Consider the following 13,170-nt stretch of genomic DNA (forward strand, 5'->3'; position numbering starts at 1 on the left):
ATACAACCCCCCAGTGACACATTATCTAATGATATCTCATGAGGGGAAAAATAAATTCCTTCCTGACTCCAAGAATTAGCAATCAGATTACTCCCTGGATCAGCATCCTTCCCATGTTTCCTTATTTGGTATATTCCTGTATACCTTTCCTTTCTAAAAAGATGTCCAATTTTTTTTAACATATCTGTTGTATCTGCCATCACAGTCTCCTTGGGTAATGAATCCAACACTGTAACTGCCTTTACTGTAAAGAACCCTTTCCTTTGTTGCTGGTGAATTCTCTAAGGGGAGCGCTGCGCTGACAGAGGCCCCACACTCTTCCACACACATATGTTGATTGCTGGGGGGAGAGCACTGCACCTCTGTAACTCTCTTACCTTCACTCCTGACTTTCAACACAACCCTTTCTCTATTTTTGAATTTCAACACAACCCTTTCTCTATTTTTGAATTTCAACACAACCCTTTCTCTATTTTTGAATTTCAACACAACCCTTTCTCTATTTTTGAATTTCAACACAACCCTTTCTCTATTTTTGAATTTCAACGCAGCCCTTTCTAACTCTCTTACCTTCTCTCCGGCACTCCTGACTATGCTTCGCCATGACAACGTGGTGTCAAATGGGAACGCGTTGCCACGGCAACACAACGTCACTTGATGCCGCAGAGATGAAATGCCAGAGAGCAAAATAAGAGGTGTGAGGGGGGAGGGGCCGCGACGTAAATATGTTGCGCACCCCTGCCTTAAGGGATGACCCCATCGGTCTAAGACATTTGGTCGTGGCCGTTTCACCGCCAGTGCTTCCCCGTGACTCACCCCTCTGCCACGACCTGACGCTGCTGCCTGCTTTTCTGCTACGGTAAGTGCCTTACCGTGAAATACCCGACGCTAACCGCAACATTTGGTTCTTGGCGAAAAGACTGTGACCAAATGTCCCATTCGTGACTCTGTGTCCTTTGTACTGCACTTGGGATGAATAGTTATTCTGAAAGCTCCGTTTACTGTCCCCGAATAAATATGTATATAGTATCATATCTCCTCTTTTCTAATGTAAAAAAAATCTAATTTAGCTAGCCTCTCCTCATAAGTTAGATTGTTCATCCCCTTTATTAATTTTGTGGCTCTTCTCTGCACTCTCTCTAGTTCCATAATGTCTTTTGCTATGATTGTGCATGAGTTGTACACAATGTGTGGGTGGGTGTGAATGGTATGAGTGTGCATGGATTGTACACAATGTGTGGGTGTGTGAATGGTATGAGTGTGCATGAATTCACACGTGTGGTTGTGTGTGAATGGTATGAGTGTGCATGGATTGTACACAATGTGTGGGTGTGTGAATGGTATGAGTGTGCATGAATTATACACAATGTGTGGGTGTGTGAATGGTATGAGTGTGCATGAATTATACACAATGTGTGTGTGTGTGTGAGTGGTATGAGTGTGCATGAATTGTACACAATGTGTGGGTGTGTGAATGGTATGAGTGTGCATGAATTATACACAATGTGTAGGTGTGTGAAAATGGTATGAGTGTGCATGAATTATACACAATGTGTTGTGTTGATGTGTGTGAGTGGTATGAGTGTGCATGAATTATACACAATGTGTGAGTGGGTGTGAATGGTATGTGTGCAGGAATTGTACACAATGTGTGAATGGTATGAGTGTGCATGAATTATACACAATGTGGGTGTGTGTGAATGGTATGAGTGTGCATGAATTGTACACAATGTGGGGGGGGGGGGTGTGAATGGTATGTGTGCATGAATTATACACAATGTGGGTGTGTGAATGGTATGAGTGTGCATGAATTATACACAATGTGTGGGTGTGTGTGTATAGTATGAGTGTGCATGAATTGTACACAATGTGTGGGTGTGTGAATGGTATAAGTGTGCATGAATTGTACACAATGAGTCAACTGTAAATAAGGGAATAACAATTCACATCTTGTAGAAAAAAAAGACCTTCATTATCAAACAAATTGACTAAACACTGAATTCTTTATGGTAATAGTAAAATTGCTGCATTATTTAATTACAAAAAAATTACTATGAGATAAATACATCAAATGTATATTGGTGGGTTTCATTTCTAAAGGCCGTCTCTTTGATCATCTCCTGCCCTTCTCTTAGTGTGTATGACCAGTCTGGCTGTTCCTTTGTTAGAATAGTTAAGGAACATACAGTATGAATATGCCTTGAATAAATGTCATACAGTGACCCTGTGAGATCTCCTGCACATTCTGTCCCTCTGAGCTTTTCCTGTCTTTGACTTTAAAAATGCTCCATTTACCTCTCCCCGGTCCACCAGTAATAGACACCAACACAATTATACGTAGCACTTTCTGGGGTTTAACGGCCGCAGCTTTATTTATATAACTATCATAATGTAACCCAGTGTTTTTCAACCAGGGTTCCCCGACCATCCCTAAAGGGTTTCCTGCAATATTCTGGGCATTTGAAAATTGTTTAAAACCAGAGACAGAACATGAAACACAGACAGAGCTCAGTGCACATTCAGTGAAACTTATACACGGTACAGTGCCTAAATATATATGTATAGATATCTATTAAATAAAATGGTCTTTTAGTTTAACATTTTGGCCAAAGTGTTGGAAGCCCTTGAGCCACTACACGGCAGACCACATCTCAAGGGTACCTAACACTAATATAAATTCTTAATAACCTGTGCATTACCAGGAAGAATGATTTATAATAAATCTGTCAAAATTAGTTGCATAATTCTAAGTCTGATTGAACCTCTCAAGTACACGAGTATTGTATTGTATTGTATGTCTTTATTTATATAGCGCCATTAATGTACATAGCGCTTCACAGCAGTAATACATGTGGTAATCCAATAAATAACAGATAATATAAATAACAGATTATGGGAATAAGTGCTTTAGACATTAAGGAAGAGGAGTCCCTGCTCCGAGGAGCTTACAGTCTAATTGGTAGGTAGGGAGAACATACAGAGACAGTAGGAGGGAGTTCTGGTAAGTGCGTCTGCAGGGGGCCAAGCTTTATGTATCATGTGTTCAGAATAGCTACAGTGCTATTTATATGCTTCTTTAAGCAAGTGTGTCTTAAGGTGGGTCTTAAAGGTGGATAGAGAGGGTGCTAGTGGGGTATTGAGGGGAAGGGCATTCCAGAGGTGAGGGGCAGTCAATGAAAAAGGTTTAAGGCGGGAGAGGGCTTTAGATACAAAGGGGGTAGAAAGAAGACATCCTTGAGAAGAACGCAAGAGTCTGGATGGTGCATAACGAGAAATTAGGGCTGAGATGTAAGGAGGGGCAGAAGAGTGTAAAGCTTTAAAAGTGAGGAGAAGAATGGAGTGTGAGATGCGGGATTTGATCGGAAGCCAGGAGAGGGATTTCATGAGGGGAGATGCTGAGACAGATCTAGGAAAGAGTAGAGTGATTCTGGCAGCAGCGTTAAGGATAGATTGTAGGGGAGACAGGTGAGAGGCAGGAAGGCTGGACAGCAGGAGGTTACAGTAATCAAGACGGGAGAGAATGAGGGCCTGAGTCAGAGTTTTATCAGTCGAGCAACAGAGGAAAGGGCGTATCTTTGTTATATTGCGGAGGAAAAAGCGACAGGTTTTAGAAATGTTTTGAACGTGAGGGGCAAATGTGAGAGAGGAGTCGAGTGTGACCCCAAGGCAGCGTGCTTGGGCTACTGTGTGAATGATCGTAGTTCCAACAGTAATTATTTATTTATTTATAAAATATTTTACCAGGAAGTAATACATTGAGAGTTACCTCTCGTTTTCAAGTATGTCCTGGGCACAGAGTAAAACAAAATAATACATGGTTACAAATACAGTTACATAAATGAACAAGGTATACATTATATACAAGACATTGCATGCACAGTTAAAGAAAATATATATTATGAGCGTATGAAACAGTTACAGACCAGATTAAAGTGTGAGACAGCCTTAGATTTGAAAGAACTTCAGCTGGTGGTGGATATGAGAGTCTCTGGTAGGTTGTTCCAGTTTTGGGGTGCACGGAAGGAGAAGGAGGAACGTCCGGATACTTTGTTGAGTCTTGGGACCATGAATAGTCTTTTGGAGTCTGATCTCAGGTGATAGGTACTGCATGTGGTAGGGGTGAGGAGCTTGTTCAGGTAGCTGGGTAGCTAATGTGGAAGGAGGTAGTAGGGCCAGGTTTGGGAGGAAGTATGAGCAGCTCTGTTTTAGCCATGTTGAGTTTAAGGCGGTGGAGGGCCATCCAGGATGATATCGCAGAGAGACACTCAGAAACTTTGGTTTGTACAGCAGGTGTAAGGTCGGGTGTTGAAAAGTATATTTGTGTGTCGTCAGCATAGAGGTGATAATTAAACCCAAAAGATGTTATTAGGTCACCTAGAGAGAGTGTGTACAGAGAAAAGAGAAGAGGTCCCAGGACAGAGCCCTGGGGTACCCCCACAGAGATCAATAGAGGAGGAGGAGGTATTAGCAGAAGAGACACTGAAAGTATGATGGGAGAGGTAGGATGAGATCCAGGATAGAGCTTTGTTCCGAATACCAAGAGTATGGAGAATGTGAAGGAGAAGAGGGTGGTCCAAGGTGTCAAATGCTGCAGAGAGGTCGAGTAATATGAGCAGAGTGTAATGACCTCTGTCTTTGGCAGAGTGAAACAAAATGTTTAACCCATCAGGTGCTCAGAAGAATAAAAGGTGCTGTTGTATGTTGTTTGAAGCATAATCATTGACGTTGGTTATAGACTCCACATGAGTATACATTTAAGCATATAACACATTGTCCTTCCCAGCAGCTGGCTCCAAATAAGCTCTAGTAACACTGAGATAGAAAGACTCACTTTTAGGTGAAGTGGATGATGCCGTGACTGTATGATCCTTCTCGCTTGTTCACCTTTGACAAAGGCCCCACGGGCTGAAACGCGTCAGAGGACCCGTTAGCACACTGTTTCAATAAAGCTTTTTCCAGTTAGCCCATCAGCCTTCCTTCGTTTGCTCATTTTGGCTGTGCTGCGCTTTTACCTCCTGCGGGAGGGTTTCCTTTAATTGAAGCGCTTATTAACCTGTACATTACCAGGAAAAAGCACTCTGTATTAGATTTGTCACAATCAAACTGCAAGCAAGCAAGTTCCCCTGAGAGTGGGAGATGCAATGGAGTGAGCTTTTAACCATTTAAATGTGGGAGGGGGTGAGCTTCAATTAGGTAGGAGGAGCCACCCTCCAATCAGCTAAGACCAGCTGAACAAGAATTGTAAAACATACAGGACACCTACAAGCTCATATTAAACCCCCAAAATAACCACAACATATATATTTTTGGGGGGTTCAATATGAGCTTGTAGGTGTCCTGTACATTTGAAAATTGTACCAAGTGCAGAAGAATTTACAATGTGCACCCGATCACAGAGTTGTTATTAGAGACGGTTGGGGGTTCCTCAGAATTTTACTTGGGGTTGAAAACCACTGATGTAACCATTTAACACCAACCCGTGGCAGGCTGACGGCTGCTATTCCTGGAGTCCACGGATACACACGGCTCGTGAACTCCGGCTGGCCGTATAATCGGCTCAGTCCACATGATATATATTACCCTGTGAGAACCCCCCATTCTATTAGCCATGCTGGCCATTATGTCACTTCCACCAAGCTCACCGAGGCATTAACCCACGTGCTGTCCCAGGCCCCAGTCTGGGAACCTCTATAAGCCCGGCAAGCTGTGACATCCACCGGCAATCCCTATTTCACACTTATATTGTTCTCTCTCTTTCCTTTTCCTTCTCCTCCTGCTTCATGTCCCCCCCCATGGTTTCAACCACTGCTTTACCCTGCTCCCCGTCGGCCTCCGTTTCCTTCCCCCTCATCCTCACACCTATATCCCTGCTCCGCCGCTGACCAGAGGTGCTCCGGTTCCTAGGTTGGTGGCCTCTCCCTCCGCCCACAAAGGGCGTGAATTCTCTGATACACTGTGATGTAACCCCCCTAACTAATTCCTATTTCCCCAATGATGGGACACGCTCCTTTAGGATAAGGCCCAGCTAGGTCTGCCGGTAGAGGGGATAAACAACTGGGGGAGGTGGACATCTAACGCCTACAGAACATATATTGGGGTCAAAGCAGGAAAGTAACTAAACTGTGTGCCGGTGCTAACATGTTTCTGCCTCCGCAGGGGAAAGATCTAGCAGAATGCACTCTTCATGGTAAAGTCCCCACAAGAGACTGGGCAGGCCGGCACCAGCTTATGCGGTAAGGCACCTGCCCAAAGAACGTGAATGCTGGGACCCAACTTATGCGTTTGGGCCTAGGCGGCCACAAGGGGGGACTGAGATCGGAGCTCTCTCTTCAGCGGGGGTGGTGTGAGACCAGCCGGACGCAGCGTATGGGTCTCTCTCTCCCACACACTTGCAGGACGCACGGGGGGCGCCTGCACACAGGCACTAGTAGTCTGGCTCACCGTCTGTTTTCAACGTTGTTAAGAAATAAAGCTGCGACCGTACAGTATTTTACTTCCACTAAGAATTGTGTTGCCTCCTTTTCTAGGTGGTAAAAATGAAAGGGGGTCGGCATGTCACGCCATTGTTTTCCTTTATAATGCATGGCTGATTCTAGAAGCACCCATGTTAGGGGGAGGGGAGGGGGCGCCTCAAATAGAATCCAGAACATATTAAGAGATGTTTGATATTTTTGTTTAACCCTTTAACCCTTTCATGTGAATCCGACACCGAAATGTGTGAGTTTGTGAGGATGCCACGCACAGGAAACAGACACCGGGTGCTGATGAAACAGGTAGATGCATTTACCGAGTTATCCCCGCTCACATTCTATAGATAATGGGTGCGTAAACTGGGGGCACATGATTTTTTATGGGGGGGGGGCGGCGCGGCGGTTGCAGCGGCCCCGCGCTCTTCCCCGAGGCCGGGAGAACCGCGCGAGGCCTCTGCAACCTCCAACTGACCGGTATTCAGCCGGCTTCTGGAAGTGTCGCCCAGGCCACGCGGCGTCATGTGACGCGTCGCCACGGTAATGCGCGTCAAATGACGCTGCGGGATCACATTACATCACATGACCCGTGGAGTCATTTGACGCCGGTTCACAGGAAAGGGGGGAGCGCGAGCGCTGGGGCAGGCAGGGAGGGCGCAGTGCCGAAACTTTGCGCACCCATGCGTATAGATGACATCATGTTTTATTCCATTTCATATGCTAGGTCATTCACATAAGGTTCATTTCTAATCGCCATCATGGAAACACATTTTCTGTGCTCTGAACCTTTTACTCGTTGTTTTTCAGCATGAAATACATTCAGACACTTGCTGCCCGGCTAGTCTGGGGGAATGTCGCCCTGCGCATCTCTCTGCATTACATCTGGCAGCTGGCCACCTTCCTCATATCCGCACTCTGTACTATGTCCAAAACATTCAGAATCAGTGTGAGCAAAGGGTGACCCCCGTGGTCACTTCTCTGCTGCATCCAACTATTACTCCCCAGCCGCAGGCAGGCAGCTAAAGAAGTCATACGTTCACTGTCGCCATGCTATGTAACAGAGAAGATTACCAATACTGCCACAGACTCCAGAACAGAGAGGAGTACTGATACTGACTCCAGAACAGTGAGAGAGGACTGATACTGACTCCAGAACAGTGAGAGAGGACTGATACTGACTCCAGAACAGTGAGAGAGGACTGATACTGATACTGACTCCAGAACAGTGAGAGAGGACTGATACTGATACTGACTCCAGAACAGTGAGAGAGTACTGATACTGCCACAGTCTCCAGAACAGAGAGGAGTACTGATACTGATACTGACTCCAGAACAGTGAGAGAGGACTGATACTGACTCCAGAACAGTGAGAGAGGACTGATACTGACTCCAGAACAGAGAGGAGTACTGATACTGCCACCGACTCCAGAACAGAGAGGAGTACTAATACTGCCACAGACTCCAGAACAGAGAGGAGTACTGATACTGACTCCAGAACAGTGAGAGAGGACTGATACTGACTCCAGAACAGTGAGAGAGGACTGATACTGCCCCTGACTCCAGAACAGAGAGGAGTACTGATACTGCCACTGACTCCAGAACAGTGAGAGGGGACTGATACTGCCACTGACTCCAGAATAGAAAGGAGTACTGATACTGCCACAGACTCCAGAACAGAGAGGAGTACTGGTACTAATACTGACTCCAGAAAAGTGAGGGTGTTCTGATACTGCCACAGACTCCAGAAAAGAGAGGAGTAATGATACTGATACTGACTCCAGAACAGAGAGGAGTACTTATACTGACTCCAGAACAGTGAGGGAGTACTGATACTGCCACTGACTCCAGAACAGAGAGGAGTACTGATACTGACTCCAGAACAGTGAGAGTACTGATACTGCTATTGACTCCACAACAGTTAGGGAGTACTGATACTGCCACTGACCCCAGAATAGAAAGTAGTACTGATACTGCTATTGACTCCACAACAGTTAGGGAGTACTGATACTGCTACTGACTCCACAACAGTGAGGGAGTACTGATACTGCCACTGACTCCAGAACCGAGAGAAGATTACTAATACTGCCACAGACTCCAGAACAGAGAGGAGTATTGATACTGCTACTGACTCCAGAACAGAGAGAAGAGTACTGATACTGCCACTGACTCCAGAACAGAGGGAAGAGTACTAATAATGTCACTCAGTCGAGAACAGAGAAGAGTACTAATACTACTGCTACTGACTCTGGCCCAGAATAAACATTGGCTTAGTAGTATTGCCACTGCCCTATGCCTTGAACACATGCCACAGTAATAATACTATCAATGCCCCCACTTCTTGATAAAGTGCATAACCTGCACGAAACGCGTAGGAGGGTTGTACTCCTTGCTTTTTATGCCTCTTCAACAAAGTAGTCCTTGTGCTAGACCTGCTTCTCTGTCTCGCTGTGCGCTGCGCACACATTGTTTTTGGAATCTCTGGATTTGGACATAGCTGCACGCCTAAGGAAGACTGCTGGGGACAACGTGAGTACACATACCTAAGGGCCAACCTAATGAGGAGGGGGTGGGTATCTTCATGCCCACCCCCTACCTTCAGGGCATCATAGAGCCCTTCATATAGTTTCAGAGTGTGATTGGAATCACTGTTTCATTGGTTAAAGTACCCAGCGTGTCTTTCCTTTTTATTATTGGACAACACTATGGGGACAGGACCAGGCACTTGAGCATCACCTCTTTTCTACAAACAATATATTCCAGCCTTCTAGCCATCAACAACCAAGTAATATCACTAAGGAGGATATTACTCTGACAAATCCCACTGACATTGCAAATGCATTCAATGATTACTTTGTGGGATGTGCTACTAACTTATTAGCAAAACGCAACCCAAACCACAAACATGAACCTCATTCTGAGAGTACCCCTATAGCCCCACCCTCTCCCAACACTGCTCACAATTTTCAATTTGTCCTAGTATCCGAAGAGGAGATTACACAAGCGCTCCTCAAATTAAAACTAAGCAGCCAATGTGGACCTGACTTACTGCAATCCACGTTCCTAAGACTTGGTGCCCCAGCCATTGCCAAACCAATTGCTTCCATAATCAACTCTATTCTGTCTGCAGGCTATATCCCTAAGACCTTGAAAACATATCTCCGACCTTGAACACATACTTCAATCTGACTTTTTGAGACTTGAAAATTGGATTTCCCACAACAAACTGTTTCTAAACACTGACAATACTGTAACAATGGTGTTTGGGACCAAGGCTAAATTTTTAAAGCTTCCAACGACTGAGCTCCAGATCAGAACCAACGCTACCACCACCCTAACTCCTGTTACTAGGTTTAAATACTTGGGCATATGGTTCGACTCCCATTTAACATTCGGGATGCACATTGATACCCTGACACCCAAAACCTATTCCAAACTAGGGGTACTTTACAGGAACAAATCCTCCCTAAGCCTGCTGGTCAGAAAGCGTATCGCACAGCAGATGCTAATGCCAAATAAAGACTATGGAGACATAGTATACGGCTCGGCACCCCAAACCCACCTTAGCAAACTTGACACCCTCTACAATAACCACTACATGCATCTTTGTTTAATAGCATCGTTAATTAATACAATTTTATTATGTTCATAGAAAGTTATAGATGTTATAGTACTCTTGTTAGTTGGCTCTTCCTGCTAAAGTGTTTATTTAGAACCAGCATATATCAAGTTGCAACATTAAGAATATTGGGATTCTATGACTTATTAAGTCTGAAATTATATTGTATTATTGCACACCTTGCAGTTGTGATATTCTTCAAATGACACTTTATGCGTTACATATACCCTCTACAATTCAATACGCCGTTTTGTCCTCCAATGCAAGTGCAAAACACCGATGCGAATTGATCAGGGAACTAGATTGGTCATCACTTGAGTCTAGGCGCAAAGTTCATCTTTCCTGTCTTGCCTTCAAATACTTTCTGGGCAAGCTACCCGCTTATCTGAACAAGCGCCTCACCCATACCACATGCAGCACTTATCATCTGAGATCTGACTCCAAAAGACGGTTCATGGTTCCAAGATTCAGAAAAGTATCCGGTCGCTCCTCCTTCTCTTGCCATGCACCCCAAAACTGGAACAGTCTACCGGAGACTCTCACAGCCACCACCAGTCTAAGTTCTTTCAAAACTAAGGCTGTCTCACATTTTAACCTGGTCTGTAACTGTTACATACGCCTATAATATATATTATCTCTTACTGTGCATGCTATGTCTTGTATATAATGTACTAGCTGAGAGCCCCGGCGTTGCCCGGGATGTTTGTGGTGTCGGTGTGGCATTTGGGTGGGGAGTGGTCCACGCGGCCCATGTGCGGTGGTAGTGCTGCTGTGGCTGTACTGATGGTGATTGTATTGGTGTGCTGATTTGGGAGGGTTTGGTGCTGATGTGGGGGTGCCGATGGGGGAGGTGCAAAGGTGGCGATGTGTGGGTGCTGATGGTGTTGATGGGGGCTGGGAATGGTGGGGAGCCGAGAATGCCAGTGTGCTGGGGGGGCATGGGATACCGGTGTGCTGATGTGGTGGTGCTGGGGTGTGTGTGTGTATACATGTTTGTGTGTATACATTGTATGTGTGTGTGTGTATACATGTGTGTGTGTGTGTATGTGTACGTGTGTGTGTATACACGTGTGTGTGTATGTGTATACACGTGTGTGTGTATACACGTGTGTGTGTATACACGTATGTGTGTGTATACACGTGTGTGTGTATACACGTGTGTGTGTGTATACACGTGTGTGTGTATACACGTGTGTGTGTATACACGTGTGTGTGTGTATACACGTGTGTGTATACACATGTGTGTGTGTATACATTGTGTGTATGTATATATTGTGTGTGTGTATACGTGTGTGTGTGTATACACATGTGTGTATACATGTTTGTGTGTGTGTATACATGTTTGTGTGTATACATTGTATGTGTGTGTGTGTGTGTGTGTGTGTGTACATTTGTGTGTGTGTACACATGTTTGTGTGTGTATACACATGTGTGTGTATACACATGTGTGTGTGTGTATACGTGTGTGTGTGTATACATGTGTGTGTGTGTATACATGTGTGTGTGTGTGTGTATACATGTGTGTGTGTGTATACATGTGTGTGTATATACATGTGTGTGTATACACATGTGTGTGTACACATGTGTGTGTGTACACATGTGTGTGTATACACATGTGTGTGTGTGTATACACATGTGTGTGTGTATACACATGTGTGTGTGTGTGTATACATGTGTGTGTGTGTATACATGTGTGTGTGTATACATGTGTGTGTGTGTATACATGTGTGTGTATACATGTGTGTGTGTGTATACATTATGTGTATGTATACCTGTGTGTATACGTGTGTGAGTGTATACGTGTGTGTGTGTGTGTACATGTGTGTGTGTGTATGTCTCCATGTGTGTGTGTATATGTCTCCATGTGTGTGTGTGTATGTCTCCATGTGTGTGTGTTTATGTCTCCATGTGTGTGTGTACGTGTACATGTGTGTGTGTGTACGTGTCTACGTGTACATGTGTGTGTGTGTGTGTACGTGTACATGTGTGTGTGTGTGTGTGTACGTGTCTACGTGTACATGTGTGTGTGTGTGTGTCTACGTGTACACGTGCGTGTGTGTACGTGTGTGTGTCTACGTGCGTGTGTGTACGTGTGTGTGTGTGTGTACGTGTGTGTCTACGTGTGTGTGTGTGTATGTGTGTGTGTGTCTACGTGTGTGTGTTTGTGTATACGTGTGTGTGTTTGTGTCTACGTGTGTGTGTTTGTGTATCTGTGTGTGTGTATACGTGTGTGTGTATACACGTGTGTGTGTGTACACGTGTGTGTGTGTACACATGTGTGTGTGTGTACACGTGTGTGTGTACACATGTGTGTGTATACACATGTGTGTGTGTGTATACACATGTGTGTGTGTGTATACATGTGTGTGTGTGTGTATACATGTGTGTGTGTGTGTATACATGTGTGTGTGTGTGTATACATGTGTGTGTGTGTATACATGTGTGTGTATACATGTGTGTGTGTGTATACATTATGTGTATGTATACCTGTGTGTATACGTGTGTGAGTGTATACGTGTGTGTGTATGTGTACATGTGTGTGTGTGTGTCTCCATGTGTGTGTGTATGTCTCCATGTGTGTGTGTGTGTGTATGTCTCCATGTGTGTGTGTACGTGTACATGTGTGTGAGTATACGTGTACATGTACGTGTCTACGTGTACATGTGTGTGTGTGTGTGTGTGTGTGTACGTGTACATGTGTGTGTGTGTGTACGTGTCTACGTGTACATGTGTGTGTGTGTCTACGTGTACATGTGTGTGTGTCTACATGTACATGTGTGTGTGTCTACGTGTACGTGTGTGTGTGTCTACGTGCGTGTGTGTACATGTGTGTGTGTGTGTGTACGTGTGTGTGTACGTATGTGTCTATGTGTGTGTGTGTCTACGTGTGTGTGTTTGTGTCTACATGTGTGTGTGTGTGTCTGTGTCCCTGTGTGTCCTTTGGCCCGTGACTCCGCCTCAGGGAAGGGGGGGGGTGGGGGGGGAGGTGGTGGGAAGGGGGGGGGGGGGTGGGGGGGAGGTGGTGGGAAGGAGGGGGGTGGGGGGGAAGGGGAGGTGGGGGGGGAGGTGGTGGGAAGGGGGGGGTGG

The sequence above is a fragment of the Ascaphus truei genome, chromosome 15 (genome assembly GCF_040206685.1).
Source record: "Ascaphus truei isolate aAscTru1 chromosome 15, aAscTru1.hap1, whole genome shotgun sequence".
NCBI classification, from domain to species: Eukaryota; Metazoa; Chordata; class Amphibia; order Anura; family Ascaphidae; genus Ascaphus; species Ascaphus truei.